This window comes from Anas acuta, chromosome 1 (genome assembly GCF_963932015.1).
Source record: "Anas acuta chromosome 1, bAnaAcu1.1, whole genome shotgun sequence".
NCBI lineage: Eukaryota > Metazoa > Chordata > Aves > Anseriformes > Anatidae > Anas > Anas acuta.
Window position 1 is genome coordinate 26,168,241 of NC_088979.1, and position 14,801 is coordinate 26,183,041.

The window sequence follows — 14,801 nt, forward strand, 5'->3', positions numbered from 1 at the left end:
TGCCAGATTAATTCTGCTCTGGGACTGTCACGGTTGCAGCACTGAGCCTCTGTACCTCCTGGGTGAACCACTGTGATACATATTTTAGACATGCCCCAAATTAGTTACTGTTAAGATTTCGGCAGAACATAGCGCCTTTGGGGAGCCCCGCAGAAAACAGCCTGGTGCCACTGAGCAGTGCAGTGCGCAATCCAGACACGCTGTAACAGGTCTCTCTGCCTGGCTCTTCCTGAGAGATGTTAATTGCACTCATGAGATCAACTCGTGTTGATTCAAGTACAGATCAAATGGCAAAAGCAGCTGCTCTGGTAAGCTGATCCACTCATTCTAGTACACACTCATGCATATAAGTGTATATCTCTCTATATATACACAGACACGTAGTCGTACGCCTGAAATCCATGCAAAGATAAGAAGAGAGTAGAGGTACTCCATAGAGACAATGACAATCTGCACTGAAGTACAGAAAAGGCTATACCACTATATTGCATTGGAACTGCTACTCAGAGCTGATCTAGATATTGTATTTGTACACCTTGTGCATGAATTCTTCATCTGCTATCAGCAGTAGTGACGGTAGACTGCACTACTACACACTGGAATTGTAGACAAAACTTTCAGAGGTTTTTGATGCTCACTTTCAAGAACAGAGCATTTTTTCCCCATGCATTTCCTTATTAGATCTTGAGAAGCAAAGTTCTATTTTGAGTGTATCGTGTTTAATTTATCACTAGCAAATACCTCTATAATTAACAGTATTTCCTATGCCTTTTTATGTGTATCATGACATTGTTTCTTTTTGGGGTGAATGCAACATGGCACTATCAATGTGCTTTATGGTTTCTGGCATTTTACATATGATAACCCATTAGCAGTCTCCTGTGGGTCTTGCCAGTGCTTATAATTCCCAATTAAATTAATGTTCAGATAAAATCTCTGTGGTCTTACTCAGAAGAAAACAACGTAAATAGAATTTTATCTCTGATTCAGGACAGTGGGGTCTGGATCTTTGCAATGTCCTGAATGTATGCTAGTATATTTTATTCCCAGCATGTAGCTAGACGCCAAATGTTTCTCAGCAGTAGGTACTGTGTCAGGGAGAGAGTGGTATAGGGAGAAAATTAAACATACTGTGAAATGTGTAACACATACTGCGGCTGTAGAAGTTATGCTGTAACAGCATGTCTGGGCCTTCCGTTATCTGTGCACAGTGTCACACCAAATTAGGTTTCCCTTGGGATGTGCATTTCTACCACTCCCGTTACACCACTTTCCTAAGAACACCTACTGATGCGTGCCCACTAGTTGACCATTTGCAGTTGAGCTAAATTTTATGTGTCTGCAATAACAGCCATGCTGCTTTTTCCCCCTTCTTTCTGCAGTTTGTGCAAATATTACTAGGGTGTATTTTATTTCATGAACCACTAGACACAGGGGGAAAAAAAAAAAAAAAAAAAGAGGAAGCTTGAAAAATAAGAGAAAGCTGCAAATTTAGCAAATGATAATTGATTTAGCCTTGCAATATCATTGTTTATAGGTAAGAATATCTGCAGCAGGTGTGAGACAGGATGACTTTATCAAAACCAGTGAAGCTGAATCAGCTTACCGAAGACATAGCTCATTATTTTTACATCTGTAAGGAAAGAAAAAGCACAGCAGAAATGCTAGGCAGGTTTGCTCAGTACCAGGTAAAAAGTACTGCTAACATTCTTCTTGCTCAGATTCTTTTCTTTTTGTATCAATGAAAGCTTTTCTTAATATCAGCATGAAAGTGTAAAGGATCATTTTTACTAAGATGAAAATTTATATACATTAGAAAAAAAAATTATGGCAAGTATTTGAAATAATCTAGTCAATTAATTAAAAATTTATTTTATTTTTTATTAATTTAGGATGTTGGAGGAAGATTTCCTCAGGTTTCTATTGTTTACATATGATTTTAAGTATGCTTCTACTGATATATTACACATTAGAAATAATGTAACTTGAAATCACAAAATACAATAATATGTCTTGTTGCAGCTTAGAATTTTTTTCTACATTTGTTTTGGAGACTACATTGTTAGAAAAAATACAGATTATCATTTTTTCACTGTATAACTCTAATTTATGAAATCTGTAACAAGTTAGTTCAATTAGTTCTATTGTTACAGGCCATGCAGTTCTCCCAGCCTGAACTTTTTGCAAGTGGTAAATTGTTCTTGCCAGCCCACACCAGGCATTCCATACTCTTCAGTCTTTTCCTTCCACATAACTCAGTGTATTGCCATTTATGTACTTTAGTCAAAACTAAAGTTTCCAAGACCAAAGACTTGAGAAAAAGAGATTCTGTTTATTGAATGATTGAAGAACATGGAAAAAAAAATAAAAGGAAAAAAAGTGAAAGGAATGGAGAGAGGAGAAAAATAAACAAACAAACAAACAAAAAAAAAATGCAGCATAAATGCTTCATTTTTAATTAAGCATTTATTGGGAATGTTTGGGGTATAAAATGTTCTTGTGATAACAGAGAAAAGGGCCATGAGAGAAAGTGATAGGAACATGTGAAGGGAAGGATAAGTAAAAGGTGAGATGTTGATCTGGGGATGAGAATAAATAGTCCTTAAAGCACTTAAGTCTTTAAAGTCCTTAAAGCAGGCAAGTATCGATCTCAGCAGTACAATGACATAATTTAAATTTTTGGTGTTTTTCAAAGCTGTTAAGCTTTTGTCCTCCATGATTATTCTCAGATATCTGTGCTTTCCAGTAAACACTTATATTCTTTCAGAAGACCCAGCTGTTGCCTTTTTGATCTATTTATTTATTTTTGACACAGTCTTTTAGTAGTTTTAGTAAAACACAGATCTAATGGAACAAATCCAGTGCTAGATTGGGATTCAGCTCCAGACTAGAGACATCATTATTTAGGTGTACATATTTGAACTAATGAGCATTTTACGCTCCCTCTATAGTCAGTAGAACTCTATTCAATACAGTTAAGGGATCATAGAAAAGTTCATCTTTGAATATGGATTATGACTTGAAGATATGCTGAATAGTCTAAGCATCATACTGAAAAGGAGAAGACACCAAAATAGAGGTGTCTCATGCTGTCTGAGGTTCCCAAGGCTCTACAAGACATCTGCAGTCTATAGGACATCTGCAGGCAAATAGGATTTGTTTCACCTTGTTTTAATAAGAACTTGTCTTACAGGTGATCTGTACCTTTTTTGAGGTTAGATCGGATGCTCTGTGGCCTCTCACAGGGCATTGGACACCCAGGCACAGGCGCCTGAATCCACACTGAGTTCCTCTTGGCTCTAGTAGGAGATCAGACCCCTATCTCACATGTGAATGTCAGCATTACAGATACATAAAATCAGACGTATGAATCCTTATAATTACATGACAAAGCATTAAGACAGTGATGGAAAAGGTAATTTTGTTGAAAAGGAATAGAAAACAAACCTAAGCAATGATCACAGAATCACAGAATTGAAGAGGTTGGAAGGGACCTTGAGAGATCATTGGGTCCACCCCTCCCCTGCAGGTTCCTTAGAGCAGGCTGCCCAGGTAGGCGTCCAGATGGGCCTTAAATATCTCCAAAGAAGAAGACTCCACAACCTCCCTGGGCAGCCTGTCCCAGTGCTCCGTGACCCTCACTGTGAAGAAATTCTTTCGCATGTTGATGCGGAACTTCCTGTGTTCTATCTTGTGACCATTACTCCTTGTCCTGTTCCTGGACGGGGGGACATCCTTTTCTCATTTTCTGAAAAAGTTTAATCCTTTACCTATGGTTATGAGGATGATAACATGGTAAATGGTTTGAAATTGTGGAAACAAATGGGATATTTCAACTGGGAGATAAAGGGAATCAAGAAACAGAATTCCAGGGCAGCTAGCCAAACATTTTAGGTATCTCTAAGAGTATGGGGAATAAACAGAAAGAATGAGATGCCTTGCTGCACAAACAAAGCTATAACTTAATTGGCAAGACAGAGACTTTTTAGGATAAATCAAAGGATTGGAGTGTTGATATAGAAGGATACAGGCTGTTCAGGAAAGAAAGGCAGGAGAAAAAAAAAAAAAAAAAAAGACAACATTACATTACCAGGAACGTGTTTAGGATCTTCTGAAAGAAATGACATATGACAAGTTTCTAGACAGAGAATGAACAGGATTTCAAAAGAGATGTTTAGCCAAATTTAACTCAAATTATCAATTTGAGAGAACTCATTGAACACCTTTAGCAATCAAAAAAAAAAAAAAGTAATGGAACCTTCTCTGGAAACTTTTTGGAGATGTGGCTTTGCATCTTCAATACTTGGAGTGTATTGAACTAGGCTTTATTCTGTCTTAATGGAGAGAAACAACTGAAAATGCAGGTGGGTGCCCTTCAGACAAATCTGATAATAGTGACTTTGAAATAATAGCAATAAGCAGTGGAGTAATTACAATGTACTTAAAAAAAAAAAAAAAAAAGGGGATAAAAATAGTAATAAAATATACATATATATATTTTTAAAGGCAATAACTGCAAAAATGCCATAGGCTTTCAGAATATATTAGCAAGAACTAATGAGTAGTTATGATACTTGAAAAATTGTTGTTCTGCTCTACCTAAGCATCACTTTACATCAGCTTTGGACTTCATGTTTGATAGTGGTGTTAAAAAATAAATAAATAAAAGCAGAGGCCTGGTCACCTTTCAGAAATGTTTCAATGTATTTGGCTTGTTCTGTGTAAGAAAAGATGCCTTTAAATTATATTTATATAATTACATAGTTTATAGTTGTTTAAAAATAGTTGTAAAAAGACAGCTAGCGTATTCACCAGACAGAGGAGTAAAGTAATCAACTTTGGATTTTAGCAAGGAAAATCTAAGCTTAATCATAAGTAGGATGTTTCAGACTATAAAAAAGAATTAAACAGTGGAAGATTTCACTTCAGGAAATGGTGGAATCTTTATTTTTGACACTCGTGAGCCTTTTCCTGGGAGTAGCTGTTTTTCCTATTTTAGGATTCTCTAAGTGGCCATAATGAGAGATTTTTCTCCAAAGCTTACTGTACCCCTTTTTTTATATGACATTTTGGGAAACTGAGTTTTCATGCTTTTAAAAGACACATGCAGCCAATCTGTTTGCACCCTCAGATGCCATTTGAACAGTGTGACTCAAATTTGGAAGCATATGTAGCTTAAGAGAGCAAGTAAAGTTTCTGTCCTGGCCTTTATGTATGAAAATGGTGAATTTTGTCCTTCAGATAGCTTTCATGTGATTCTAATAGGACACTAACGCATGTAAATGCAGGTTGTGCCCATTGTGTTCTAGGACAATAGGACTTTAAATGAGGATTTATATGCCTAACCGTAGGTCACTTTTGATTCCTTAGTGTATTGTGGAGGTCCACACAGGGCCAGCAGATGTAGTCCCAGTCTGACAGCAGATCTGCACCCACCCAGAAAAGCAACTGGGATATCCCACCAACCAGGTGTTCCACTGTTCTTTCTTAGCATTCTTAGTTTTTCACTTCTTTTTTTTTTTTTTCTCTTTTTTCTTTTTTTTTTTTTTTTTCAACTAACATTTTTATATTTTTCTTTGACTTCTATTTGTAAGAGATATTGATACTAAACTGTTTTAAAAGCAAATCATAGACTAATTACCCTAACTTTAATAAATATATATATAAGCATTAACCCCACATGATTCTTCTGCTTCTCTCTCCATCAGACAAAGAAATCTATCAGTAATGCTTTTAATGCATCAAAAAGGGACACATTTTTAGAAATGTATGGCTTTTACAGTATACTAATGATCTGTCTGAAGAATAACAACAGTTCAGCTTGGTGGTGGGATGTGTTGAAGGTATGTAAAACCTGAGACATAGAATATAAAATTAAGTCATTTGCAGAAGGACACTAGAACAAGAAGGGGAAGGAAGATATTCAGGCTTGAAATATCCGTTCTGTTCCTACCTTGTAAATGCTTCTTTTTTTTTTTTTTTTTTTTTTTTTTTGTATTTTTTTTTTATATTCATTTTTCTTACCTGTGATGTGGCTATAATATATATATATATATATATATATTTTTTTTTTTTTTTCTATCAGAACATTATTATTGTGCACTCAGTATCTAGGAAGAAATCATAAATGTCTGTAAAGCCATTAAACCCCCCGTAAATAGCAACAATGGTAACAACAAGAGATTTACCCACGGTGGATGCTGAACTGATTCTGCATTTTAGATAACAGAAGTTAATCTTTGTTTCAGATGTTTTCATGAATGTAAAACACTGAGAGAAGATTATTTCTGTGTATAAAATATTTCTGATATTCAGTCTTGCTATGTATACTGAGACACTCTGCTAGTTAAGCTTACTAATTATGTGTGTGTGTGTATAAATATATATATATACACACATTTATTTATTTATTTATATTATGGCAGGTCATATTAGTGAGCTTAGAAAAGTCAGAAGGTATCAGGAAGGTAGCTAGATCTTTTATGCTTATATATAGCTAGGCAGAGATAACCCAAAAGAGGATTAACTCATGTTTTTATTATTATCATTTTAGAGTACTTCGGTAGGTTTTTCAATATTTTTTGTGTGTTTTTGTGTGTGACAGAAGAATACCAAATGCTCTTGTTGGATTTTAAATTGCTTAATGCAGTATTTAGCTACATTTTTGGTATATATTCTCCAAGTAGTGTTAAACCCAGAAAGAAATTTACTTAGTATTTGATTATGAGTAACAGAAAAGCAAGGTAATTAGTTGCATAGATTTTCAGAATGCTGCTTAATGAGTAATCCAGAGAGAGAGAACTTCTATTTTTCCTGCATTAAATGGATACCATTATTTTCCACTGCGTTTCTAGTGTGTTTTGCCCATAATTATTAGCTCAAGAGAAGTTACAGAAGCTGGGCAGGGGGAAAGGAAGATCAAGCATTCAGAAAGTATGGGAGTATTAATATAGCCATGAGGGGTACAGTTTCTAGGTGTGTGTTTTCCATGGTATGATTTACCATCAATAAAAGACCGATAGATGGTGCTATAGAGACAATTTGCAATTACTGCACAGATGTGCAAGGTGCACATCATTTTATTCATACACATCTGCGTAAGGTAGGAAATAGGCTCAAACAAAGGAATAGGCTCAAACAAAGAATTGATTCTACTCTTCTCTCTGTTTTTGTTTTTTTGTTTTTTTTTACACACCCTTTTCTTACACAAACTTTTGCCTTATAGAGTTTCCTGCTCAATTCTAAGCCAAAGAACAGAAATCATCTATGATCTTGTTGAGAAATATGTATCATGTGTGTGTATGTATCTAGGTATTTTCATTTTTATTTAAGCTTTCCATCATTTTATTTCAGTTTTGTACTCACTGTAAACTGATCATAGATCTTAATTTGGTATGCTTTGGTGAAAGTCTGTGGTATAGGATGTCATCTCTCTGTGTTTTGTATAGGTGTGTCTTAGTGCTCAGAGCTTTTTGCACAGAGTTCTTGTCACTTAATCAGCAACAGTGGGAGCAAGGGGTGGCAGCTTTGCTGTGTCTGTTTGCTGCTTCTGGTCACTGCTGCTCTTGCTGCAGGAAGGCTGACTGATGTAGACAAGAAGAATATATATTCCATCAATGCTATGGTGGGATTGCTACTGGGGATCAAGAAAATAGAGATGTACGACAGGCAAACTGTCATCTCCATGAGATCCTGAAGCCTCTGTATCTCAGGATAGTTTGGTACTTAATGTGATGCTCAGATCCTGCCTTCATGGGTGCCTAGTTTGTACGCAGTTCCTAGGACCTCTAGTGAGATCCACCTAACCAGATGTTAAACATCTACAGTACTGATGTCTGCATGAGACACTTCCTTGCATATGCAGACAAAATATTTCGACAATATATTTTCATAGAGGTGAACCTTGCCATAGGACTGCCTGTTTTTCTTCAATGACTACAAAAATAGAACACCACTTTTAGCCATCATATAAACATCTGCAATGAATCCCGTCCTTGTACACCAAAGAAACACAACTGAGCATGGTCCTTTGGAAAAGGACATGTAAGAAAAGTTGCAACTTGGAAAGTGGAATTTATAAAAATGATATCCATAGTGTATAGAGTAAACTGGAGTTGCATTACCTCAGATGAAGTCTTTAAGTCAAGATTAATTTTGTTTGATAAGTAATTAATCCTTCTTTTTATAGACATCATGTGGTTCATAAGCGTGTGGGGGATTGGTCTCTTCTGCATCATCCATAAAACTATACCGTAACTGGGAGCTGATATTAGTAAAGACTTCATCAGACAGCAGTGGTTTGTGTCTCCTGGTCCTGTAACCTAAACATGATTGGATGATGAAGGTATACTACATCTCCAAGTAAGAAAATTTAGATGTGTCAGTAATGGAGATGGGATAAGTAATTAAGAGAGATACCATGAGGAAGCAACTGAATTTAATGGCACCATTTTTCAGCTGAAGATATCTATGAGGCAACAGGATATGATATTCATATCTTTTTGACCTGTACTATCTTGTTCTACTCTCAGTGGTGTACTCTTAATGGAGTTACTGGATTGCCTTTCTCAGAGTATTAAGACTCTGTAATCACTGTTACTCAGACATCAGGGATAGAAATGAGCAAAATGGTGAAATGATTATTTCATCTCTTTGACATTAATTACTTGTTCAAAATCCTCTCTTTAATGTTTTTATACAACTCCAGTTCACTCAAGGTCAGTAATGAGTATCTAGATTTTGTAAATACTCTGCAGTATACTCTCAAATCCACTAAATTTCTGAAAATTTCTGAGTACAAATATGTTAACTAGAATTATTAAGGAGATAAGCACACAAAAGAAGAAGATGTAGTTAAATACATTTTTAATATTAGAATGAGAGATAATGAGGATGTGTTTACAGTAATCTTCCAACTTTACTCATAATGCTTCTCTAGGGTAGCAAAATATTTGAAGCAGCTGTTTGGATAATTTGGATTAGAGTTGAAAGTCTATTTAGAAGGCAACTATTTGTAAGTTATACACGTTGCTGTAGAAGAATGGTAATAAATAAGCGTACTCACTGAACAAAGGATATTTATTGCAATAGATTAGTCTGTGCTTATATAAACTAGCACAACACTTTTATTAATAATGACTTGTAAGAGATAATCCTTGACTTTTATCCAGTAGGAGTTAATGGAAAAAGAACTTGGAGACATGGTTTTATAAAACAACAACAAAAACTGAATATGAATATCCAAAAGCTTTATCATTAACTGCCTTCTTGACCATTGGAGACACCATATCCATTGTCAGAAATAATATATTGCTGTAACTCTCATTGAGATTTTATACTCTGCACTACTATCCAAATTCCTTGCTTAAATATATAAAATATAATTTAATGGCTTGCAAGAAGTCTTTTTTTTTTTCTTTTTTTCTTTTTCCTCCTAGATAATTTTGTGGGTGGAAATACTTCTATGTAATTATATCATTTATGCAATTGATTGCCATTATTTTCAAGAATTTTAGGTTTATTATGCATGTTAAAATTTATGAATAGTTTTCCAAACTTAAAACATGACTTGAACTACAGGAAAAAAAAAAATCAGAGATCTTGTGACTATTAGTTAATCTTCTTTCTTTGTAGTGATTTCTGTAACAACTTTCAGTCTACAGAGACCTTTCCCTCTGCTAAAATTTTGTATTTGTTATCAGTTAGTTTTAATGTATAAACTGTTTCATCTGTCACTCTAGAAAAAACTTCCTATGGACTAGCTACTTTCATATCTCACACATGAATGAAGAACATTTTTCCTGCTTTGGCTCCTAAACAACAGTTCCCAAAATAGTCAATACCAGCCATATAAAATGCTGAATATCAAAATGATTAAAAAGTAAATCTGACACTTATGTCTTGTTCCTATCTAGAAAAAAAAATATATATATATATATATATATATATATGTTTTATTTAGAGGCAATAAATCTTTTAAAAATAACCTTCTGCATGTTTAATCTTAACAGGTTACTGTTAGTGAAAAGACGTCATGAAATTAAATGTATAATTCTTTCTTCTAGATGAGTTTGCCCAAAGCTCCATCCAACCTGGCCTTAAACATTTCCAGGGATGTGGCATTCACAAATATGATCAAACATGTTCAATACAGGGCTAGTGACAAGGGAGAGATCAGAACACAGCCGTATGTAATCTCAGTCCAAAATTACAGCAACAGTAATTATATACAGAATTTTTCCAGCTTTGTTATACAGATAATCAGCTTGCTACAGGACTGGCAACTGGGTTTTCCTATAATTCTTTATATCTTTTTTTTTTTTTTTCCTAAATGGGGAAAGAGGATCAAGAACATTAAGGTCTGACGTATCCATGATTTGTCATCTTTCTTCTGTCAGCTGACCATATTTAATCCTGACTACAGTTAATGAAAGAGTTAATATAACATCAAAGACTGTTCTCAACTTTGAAACCTTGTTCCTTTCCTTTCCTTTCCTTTCCTTTCCTTTCCTTTCCTTTCCTTTCCTTTCCTTTCCTTTCCTTTCCTTTCCTTTCCTTTCCTTTCCTTTCCTTTCCTTTCCTTTCCTTTCCTTTCCTTTCCTTTCCTTTCCTTTCCTTTCCTTTCCTTTCCTTTCCTTTCCTTTCCTTTCCTTTCCTTTCCTTTCCTTTCCTTTCCTTTCCTTTCCTTTCCTTTCCTTTCCTTTCCTTTCCTTTTCATTATTATCTGTGACAATGTATTACTAGAAACTTACTCCATAAACAGGGTTTTCCAAAGAGAAAAAACAACAACCTTATTTAGAGAAGTTTTTACAGAAAAGAGATATGGAAAAAAAGGGACTGACATGACTAACATTTATTTTTGAAATGGCTTTCTTTAATATAAACAGTTTGTGATGGTTACTTGCTAGCCAAGCTTAAAGGGTCAGACAAACGCGTATTTCATTAGTATTTTCTTACTAGTCATAAATTTTCAAACTGAAAGCAGTTTAATTCCCTGAGGTCATCCTAGAAACACTTCTTAGTATATCTGGCATGTTACATGAGATATGTGTAATTCTTCTAACGAAGACAGTGCTTCATTGACTCTTCAGAGCTAGAATTGAAGCTTGCGGATCCTCCAAATTAGGTTACAGTCAAACTTCTTTTGGTAAAATTATACGTGCAGAGTAAAAATAAAGGCATAACACCATTTCCTTTCAATAAAAAAGTTTTTTAAAAGCATGTATAGTTAGGTTATTCTTGGACTTTGGAGAAATCCTGCAGGAGAGAAGGAGGGAGAAACCCTCTTCATGGAGTTCAGCCTTACATTTCACAGTTCTTTGTTCTGCCAGTCTCAACCATGTGAGAAGACAGCGCCAATGCCAGATACAGATAGCACTGGTTTTAATTTTTGCTATTAGACAGGAAACAGACCTCCTATCATGGTGAAAAAGTGCCCTTTATGGGTGACGTTGCTCACTTTGTCACTGTGTTGCAGCTACAGAAGAGGGCTGCTGGAGCCAGGAGGAGAGAAGCATCCCTGAGAGGCACAGTGATGATGGAGGAATAGAGAAATGCACTCCGTTCTGTTTCAGCTTCAACGAGCAAGTTCTTCAAAATAAAAAAGCAGCTGGACAATTTTGCTGCTAGAGGAAAGGACCATTAAAAAGTGAGGATGCTCAACCTTAGGCTCTGCATTAGAATCTCTGTAAGTCCTGAAGCACAACAGGCTTAGTGACTGCCAAGTCTCACTGGAGAGGAACTTTCTGGAGCTTCCAGAAGGAGCAGAAGTTCTGTGTCAGGGTACCTAATGCATGTTATCAGCACTCTTCTCATCCTAAGCCAAACACAGCATTCTACCAGCTACTAGGAAGAAAATTAACTCTGTCCTAACTGAAACCAGGACAATCCTAAACAGAACTTCCCATCCCTGAAACATTCCTGACAGAAGCTTGTGCAACACTGTTTTTCAGATAGAAATACCCCAGTCCTGCTACCTAAATCAATCTAGTGCTTGACTATCAGTATTGAAAGAGAGCTTTCCTGAAGCCTAGGCTAATTCCTCATTTTGTAATGTTAACTACTTAATTCAGATTCTATAGAAAGACTTTATCCAATTCATTATGGCAACTCTCACGTGCACGCTTAAAACTGTTTTACATATTTCTTCTTGATTTTATTTTCTCTAAATGGCCAATACAAGTACTTTGGGCCATGTATTTTTATTACTGACCATTTCTATACAAATAAATATTCATCTCTCCTATCTGAACAAGCTGTGCACTTCTATATTAATGTTAAAACATTGACTTATATCTTCATTTTATTTTTGATTTGTTTATCTTACATCGATCTGCAACCATCTGAGATATTAAGAACTGTCTTTCATCTTCTTTCAGAGTGACATTTCTCATTCAGAGTGACACTGCATCTGCTCAAAGACATGGATAGTAGTAGTAGCTCTACTGTCTTGTAATCTTGCAAAGACTTTGCCAGTGATTGTTCAAGCATGAGACAGTAAGAGTCAAAAGGCTGGATGGGTCTGAACAACTTTTCATAACATTTTGGTGTCTTGTAAAACAACACATACCCACAGAAGTTGTGCCAACTCAGTGGGGTGAGCTTTTCCATCCATAATCAGCAGAGATTTACTGACTGCAGGTGCCCATCCAAACTACATTTATCTACTAAAAATAGCAGAATATCACCCCTCCCTTTTTTTTTTTTCTTGCATATTGCGTCAGAGTTTCCCTCTTTCCCTCTTTTTCTCACTTCTAATTCTAAAAATAAAATAAAATAAAATAATGATAATAAAAAACAATAAATAAAAAAGAACCACACACATGAACTGTGGAGAGTGTTTGATTCTTTAGCACAAGAAGAAAGAGAGAAAACTATTCTAGAAGCATAAAATATTTTATTAAAAATCCTTCTAGGGACACTAAATCACACACATATGCTTAAACTTCCCTGCTATTTCATTCTGTGTTCAAACATTATATAGAAATCTCTTTTAAGGAAGAAGAATGCTTTTTTTCATTGGTATTGTCTCACACAATTTAATGGGCTTGTACTAAAAGATCAAAAGCTGTTTAGATGTGCAAATTTTTCACCAGGAGCAGAAACAATAATTCTGAAAGTCAGACTCAGTTGACCTTCATAGGTGTACTCCAATAATACTCTTTAATTTTGGTACTTTGTTTGACATATTGCTTTGAAGAATTACTTTCAGATATATTTCAGAAATGTTTTTCACAGCTACTGAAGCTCATGGGAAGGTTTGGAAGAAGCTTGCTTCATCCAGAATTGCCTTGCATGGAAAGTTAACCCTATGCTGTGAACCCTCTTTAGAAAAATAAATAAATAAATAAATATATTACATATTTCTAAGCAACAAATGGTCTCAGTCACCATCTGCTTCACCTTGCCAGCTTAAGTGAAGAGATAAATATCCTGTAATAGCAGGACATGATCCAGACTCTGAAACATTGGCAATTTTCTGTCTATCCTCTGTAAAAGCATGTCACTAATGAAAAATAAATCTATCTTGGAAAATAACAGAGGAGCTGAAGGAAAAAATGTATGATTTTCCTTCCTGTGATTAATGTCTCTTCATGTAATAAAGAGACAGTATTTCAATTCTAGCATTTTGTCAGATGTATTGGTGTCTCACCTGTAATATTCTACTTAATGTAATAAATGAATATGCTTGTTGGTTTTTACCTCTTTTTTCTTCATTAATCTTCATTAGACAGTCTCTAACCCATGCTCTAGGAGGACCCAGGACATTTATGAGTGTGTTTCACAGACTGGTACCCAATCTGTATGAAGATGTGGGTGACATTCAAGGATTTGTAAATGTCTTGTTCAGCAGTTAGCCCTATTAACAACAATTAGCCCCTAAAAATGTAGTTTTTGTAAGGTGTGTGTCATTGTTATCATATTATGTCATTAGTGATGCACAGGGAGCATCTATATTTTTTTAAACAGAGGTCATCACCACAGCAGCTCGGCATTTAGTGGCAAACATAAAACATAGTATGATATGTTATTTCTTTGAGTTCTGTTTTAGTTCTGATTTGACTGGTTGGTTTTGTGTATTTTTTTTTTTCCATTTTAAAGCATAGAAAATAATTGGAGTGCTGTACTACAATGCTATTTATAAGTCAAGAAACAGAAGTGGGATTTGAATGTTCAGAGTTGTGACCTAGGTGGGTCAAGCACATGCACAAGCACAAACCTTGTTGTGATAATGTTGGAAAGGAGGGGAGGGAGATGGAGATGATGTCTCCACACCCATCCTGCCATAGTAGGTTTTGCTGTGAGCAGAACACTCAAAAAGAAACTCCAGCATAAAACAATGCTAATGCTATATGGACAATCTGTGAACAAAGGCCAGGAGTACAATAGAGAGAAGTGTTTTGACAGTGCAGAAATACCCAGAGTATCACAGATAACACATACCATGTGTTTCCTCTTAACTGTTTTTAAAATAGTCACTTACAGAGTGGCACAATGAATATAACCATGATGGAAAATATACTTAAAAAAAAAAAAAAAAAGTCATGGAGTGAGCTTGGACCCAGGACCTTACCAGTCCACACAGTTCAGTTTTAGCTCATTCTCTGACTATATTTTGGACCCACTAATTAGCTGCAGCACAAATGACAGAATAGTTCACTGAGTAATTTACCAAAGTTCATTTTGCTTGTTTAATTTTGTCATCTACTTGCATGGAGGTGCCTGTTGTAAGGAGAGTATGTTGATCTATGACATCAATCTGTGGTGAATAAATGTATTACCATGCAAGAATGAACATAGTT